This window comes from Echinops telfairi, unplaced genomic scaffold (genome assembly GCF_000313985.2).
Source record: "Echinops telfairi isolate 266 unplaced genomic scaffold, ASM31398v2 ScPeMD7_5592;HRSCAF=6446, whole genome shotgun sequence".
Classification (NCBI taxonomy): domain Eukaryota; kingdom Metazoa; phylum Chordata; class Mammalia; order Afrosoricida; family Tenrecidae; genus Echinops; species Echinops telfairi.
Window position 1 is genome coordinate 44477270 of NW_022109491.1, and position 6133 is coordinate 44483402.

At 46.0% G+C, this 6133-nt stretch overlaps 1 pseudogene; it reads right to left on the minus strand.

The window, feature by feature from the left end:
* Positions 1-2084: 2084 nt before the first annotated feature.
* LOC101652458 lies at positions 2085-2738 on the minus strand (annotated as a pseudogene).
* Between the last annotated feature and the right edge of the window lie 3395 nt (positions 2739-6133).

Genomic DNA, 6133 nt, shown 5'->3' on the forward strand with positions numbered 1-6133 from the left:
ACTCCCTAATTTGTGTCTGTGTGTGTGCGTGTATTACTCTTTCTGTAAGCACACTGTATCTCTCCTCTGTTTCTTGGATTTGTCCTGGCTCCACGTGTAGTTCAGTGTTAGAAAGATGTGTGTCTATGGCATTGAAGATGGCTTTTGGACTGGTTCAGGGCATAGGATGAAGGCAGCACTGTGCAGGCCGTGGCTTCCTGCAAAACAAGTGCCTTTCGACTTCTGGCACTAACAATTTCCTCTTGATCAAAAGTTGAAGATAGCGCTCTGATTATCAATGTGGGCTTTGACTGGGCTTAAGATCGCAGCCGTGGAAAGCTCTTTCAACTCACAATGCTGGTATTCCGCTGAATGCCAACTTGTCTATCTTCACCAGCAAAGTTTGTAGGGTCCATGAGAGCTTATGTCCATGGCCTTGGTCCAAGCCATTCCTTTTTCTCTGCTACTCATGAGGCAGCGTTGAAAGATAATACTATGAATGGAACTCAGATAAAATCATTCTATCCCTTGTAAAGCAGACTTTCCGCATGTGCCTCTTCACGATGGCCGCTATCAAGTAAGCCGGGTGTCTATAGGACACCAGCTACAGTGTGTAACTCTGGGGTCCCTTGTCTAAGTCTGTGTATGTCTTCTTCTGCCTTCCCTGTAGTACCTGTTTTTATCTCTCCTTTAAGGAGTATTGACTACAATGCAGACTCTAACTTGCTGGGGTAAAGCGGCCTGAGATAAAATTCCACATCCTTTGTAACAATTTTTTGCCAATGCCACCAAGTCAATTCTGGCTCGCCACAAAACCAGAGGTCAAGGTAGACCTGCAGATGCTCCTGAGGGCAGAAAGCCTCATCTTTTACCCGTGCAGTTCCTGGTGGTTCCAAACTGCTGACTCTGTAGGTAGCAACCTAATTCATCACCCACCAGGGCTCCTTGCTAATGTTTTAAAGAGACAAGCATCTTAGTTTTGCATTTCTACAGTGTTTTAGGGATACTAGCTTTGCCCAGATCTGAACAGATTAAACTATAGCAGGTCCTTGCTGAGTACACCCTCACATACAGAGATACCCTTATGATGCCCTCTGTGTTAGTCTGGGTACTTTAAAGAAACAAATCCACAGAAACTCATGTATAAGAGAGTTTTATATAAAGGGTAAGTGCACATCAAGAAAACATCCCAACCCAGTGCTGCCAAAGCCCACAAGGCCAACATTAACCCATTAACCCATAAGTCCAACATCAATCCACAAAGTCCTCCTCATCTCACAAAACACAAGCAATGATGCCGACTATAGGAGGAAGCCGAGTCAGTGAATGTGTAAGCATCTCAGTGCTGGCAGAGGTCTTCACACAGGTGCTCCAGCACCCAAGGCTACATCGGGGTAGGTCCATGTGGCTTCTCCTCAAGGTTGTCTTGCAGGAAGTGAGCCTTGCCAGCACTGGCTAAAGCAGCTGTACCCTGGTCTGACCATCAGAAAGCAAGAGACCCGAGAACTAGAAAGGCGAGGTTTACTGAGCCATTTAGCCCTCCACCCTTCAATTAACCCCACATGAGTCTTTCGGCCAGGTGGGCACAGTAAACTAACTACCTCACCCTCATTATTTGCACTTAAAGAACTTCAAAAAAACATTTAGTACTAGGTTCTATGTCTGATCATTTGGAATAGCTGTAACTCCTGTGGCCCGTCACCTTCCAGAGTTTTAGAAACCTTGATTTAGTCTAGGTTCCAGCCTTGTCAGTAGCTCATGTCTGCAGAAAATATTTGGTTCAACATCTTAGGGGGTACATAAAGGAAAGACTTATCTGTAGGTGACAAAGTTTAATATGGGTAAGGTTAAATCATGGTAAAACATCTATATCCGATTTTGAACAACTTAATTGGGAAATTCACAAACAAATGAAAAGTTGAACATGTTTAATCAAGAGTAGAAGGAACATCACAAGGAAACATAATATATAATGTTTAAATGTTTCAGATATAACATCTTATATTAAACCTTCTGTCACTTCTCAGATGCACAAAATACTTAATATGATAATTTACATTTACCTGAACTGATTATCAATACAAACTAGCCATGATTTAGCCCTACCGTTGAGTCAATTCCGAATCACAGTGACCCCGTGAGTTTCTGAGTCTGCAATTTATGCAGCCTTGCAGTTAGCTTAATGCCTAGCCACAGTGCTGCCCTGGCTCTCCTAAACCAGCAGGTTGTTCTACTTTGGGCTGCTTGGTGGCTGACACGTTTTTCCTAACGATTTCAGCATACTCTTTGTCTTTTCCTTTACTGTCCCTCCATTTCCTGTACATAACTGAAGCATCCACATTGGCTGGCGAGGTGTTGGGCTCATTAGCAGTGAGATTACACTTAACAGAATAGTCCTGACATTCTGAGTAGGATTCCACCTTTCAGAGGGCAGTTCTCCGGCTCTGTGCGTCAGCTACAGGTGGATGAAGAATTGAAATGCATACATCTCCATTCGCATATATGTTGGGGTGCCACATTTTGGTCAAGAATCTGAAGGTAGGTGGTGAGTATGGGTAGTCAATAAGAAATTTAATATGAGCCTTGAATTAGCCGCCCTCATAGAGCGTGTTGGGGGGTCCGAAGATGGCCACCTCCCAGTTGTAGAGGTCGGACTCGTCTACCAGGGTGATCCGGAAGCCCTCCACCGGATCCTCTTGCAGGGATTTCAGCTCGAGCATCAGGGCCTTCTGCGAGCTGGTCCTCTGTTGCTGGGCCATCGCAGCGGCGCCGGCGGCGGCGCCAGGGCCCCAGTCCTCGCGCTCAGGTCGGGCGAGCAGGCCCCTCGGCTCCGCTCCCCCTCGGGCCCGGCCGGCGGGCAGCATCAGGCCCCAGACGGCCCGCGGGCCGCCCCGGCCAGGTCGGGGGGTGGGGGGCGGAGGAACTTCGGGGGAATTCGCTCCAATTTCGGGGCCTCCCCCCCACCCCAGCCTGGAGGGGGCCTCAACTGAGGGAGGGGCGGGGGGCTAGAAAAACTCTTTTTTTTTAGTTTTATCTTTTTTCTTTTTCCAAACCATTGTATTAGGAGCTAATCCACACATTACACCATTCCATGGTTCCATCATATCAACCCCTGTTGTACAATTGCTACTGTTAGTAGCCTGGGTAGAGATAGAGGGGCTTGGGAAGGAATCAGGCGATCATTATCCACCTCTGAAGACTTTAACTGGGCATGCTCCAATTCAGTCCCCCCTCCCCTGCATACTAGGTGGGCGTTACACCTGGGTGGCCCAAACTAGGCCCAGGTGGGCTTGATTCAGCCAAAGGTGTCAACCGATATCTTCAACCACGCCCACCCAGCCAGAAGTTTAAAATACTGACTGTGGGAAGGCAGTCTCTTTGACTCCCTTTTTTTCTTCTCTTTTTTTACCCTGTTCCCGGAGCCCAGCTTGTGCCATGTGGCTCGCTCTCTGCCTCAGTGCACCATATGTGGGTGCGCAGTCCCATGAGGTTGCCCGTGTTCAATTATGGGCCCCAGTACGGTTTCCTTGCGATCTGGCTGCTCCCCTAAAATAGCGTGTATTCTTTTGGGACTGGAAAACCTGAAACTTCTCCCATCCATTATAAAAACCCACTTGGATTACAAACCCGACTTCAGCAGTCATGAATTCTTTCTAGTGAGAAGCCAAGAACAGAAGTATTACCCACTCGAAAAACATCACTCTGCCAAAATTGCTTTCAAAACAATTTTTTCCTTCTTGGATTGCTTGATATAAGATCCCCCACCACCACACACTCCCACCCTCCAGGAACCCTTATTCTAGTTATTGTCTGTATAGATTCATGTACCCCCAAACACAGGAAAATACATAACAAAGTGTCAAGAAGGCTACTGACGATGACAAAATACAACAGAGATAAACCCCAATACGAAAAAAAAACACTGAAAAATTCAAGATCGGATCAAGCCCAAAGTGTATCAGAGGAGAGATCAAGTGACAAGGTTTGAACTGTCAAGTCAGGTTTATCATTTTAATCTCCTGTTGTCCACTCTCCAGTACTCTGTCAGATCACCAGGCTATTCCCATCCCTCGGTTACAGTTAGAGGGAAATCACGCGGGCTCATTCCCGGTAGAGAACCTGCAAATGTATTTTGAGAGTTCACTATCATCCATAGCGTTCTGCAGACTAAAATCTCACTATTTAAGCTCTGATAACATTCCCTCCATTGGATTTTGGTGTGCTTCTTCCATGTGAACTTGTTAGGTTTATAGGATGGTTTACCGTGGTTCTTCTCAACGCTGAAAGAATTTACACAACAGAAGCACTTTTGTAAATCCAAGTCACTTTTATGAGGGAAAGGGAAGTTTTAGGTATTACAGTCTCAAAAAGTGCAAGCTATCTCTCGGGAAAACATGCAAAGCTGCACGAGGATTGTGCAAGAGTTCGAGACTGAAGATGGCCAGTTCAGAGGAGTGTGAAAAAACACGTGGAAGGAATACCAGAACAGGAGCATGGAATCTGAGTTGGGGAGTCATGAGTGCGGAGCCCAGAGCACCCAAAAAACAAGAGACCAGAGCCAAGACCGTGTGGGCCCCGAGAGCACCCCATGTACATACCATGCACACGGGAAAGAACCCACCCTCCTACAGGCAAGAGCGTGTACCTGACAGAGGGAGAGAAGTGGCCTGCCCTGGGCCCTGCTTTTATCCCCTCCTATCCCACTGGCTGGGATGTGTGGTTGAGGGTATTGACTGATCTCAGCGGCTGAGTGCAGGCACATGTGTGTGATGCACTGTAACTGTTGCCACATGGGTGTGCCCAGGTTGATCTCCACCTGGATCTAGGTAATGTGGCTCGGAGCATGCCCAATTTGGGATCTTCCCATAGGTGTCCAGTGTGTGCCTGATTCCTTTCCAGCCTGTTCTTTGTGGAATGACCAACTAATTTTCGTTTAGGGGAGGCATTTGGTGGAAACCTCCTCCTTTATCCCTAATCTACCTGTCAAACTCAGTTGGTGTCTCACTTAGATGGGTAGTTGTTTGGAAACAAGCCTTTAAGTTTAACACCCCAGATGCCAGCCTATCTGATGGCCTGGCATCATCTAATTTCTATACACTTTGCTATGGCACCCATGTCTTCTGTGTTTACTTCATGAACTATTGCTCAGTTCTTGTATCATGGGTTTGTTGTGGTTGTTTTGTTTGTTTTTGTTTTCTGCATATTGCTTAGCTTCTGGATTTCCTTTGGGTATGAGATTTTTAGTATCTCAATTTCTTTCTTTTTTCCCAAAGATTGATCCCCAGGTCTCTTGTATGGTCCTAAACATCATTCTCTGTATTCTCTTTTGATAATTCAAGGGCCTTTTTTTCTTCTCTTTTTTCTTTGTATTCCATGGGGTTTGAGTAACCTTCAGCTGTTGACATTTGTTTATCTTGATTTTTGTGGGTATTGTTGTTCACTATTGTTGGTGAGGCACAGTGGTCCAGTTGGAGATGGTGTGCAGGGTTCTGGGTTGTGTATGGGAGGGTGGCTCTTTGGGTTAGAGGAGGAAGATCAGGTAAAAGCTGGAAATCATACTGTGTGGGAATGAGGACGATGTGATAGAGTTGGGTGTATAACAGGAATAGGAGATAGGGCCTTGAGAGTAGGGTTTAAGTGATGGTATTAATCATAATAAATCTTCTGATTAAATACAGTGATTTTTTATACATTGGAAAAGGGGATTTTAAGAGGTGTGATAGTACTTGTTAGTTTATGTGAAAGTGTGTCTCACTGAAAAAGGGGGAGCAGGGTCTAGAGGGAGTGGTGGGTGAAGAAGATGGAGAGTATATCTAGTAATCTACCAGAATCACTATTTAACCAACTATTTAATACAGCAGATCAATGTTATTGTGTTAGTAGCAGAGGGCCCTTCGATTGGCAGCACACTGCTTCCTACCTCAAAGGGAAGAAATGGTCTGTGGAAAATAGTGAAGCGATATAGGCCTTGCAACACTATTTGCCTTCCATGCAGGAGTCCCAGGGTAGAAATAGGCAGTAAGAGTGGAGGCTTGTACCATAGTGAATGATGGGGGGAGTGCAGAGTGGAGATCCAAAGCCCATTAGTAGGCCACTGGAGATTCCCTTGCAGAGGGGTTTCGGGGAGGAGATGAGCCAGTCAGGGTGCGATGTA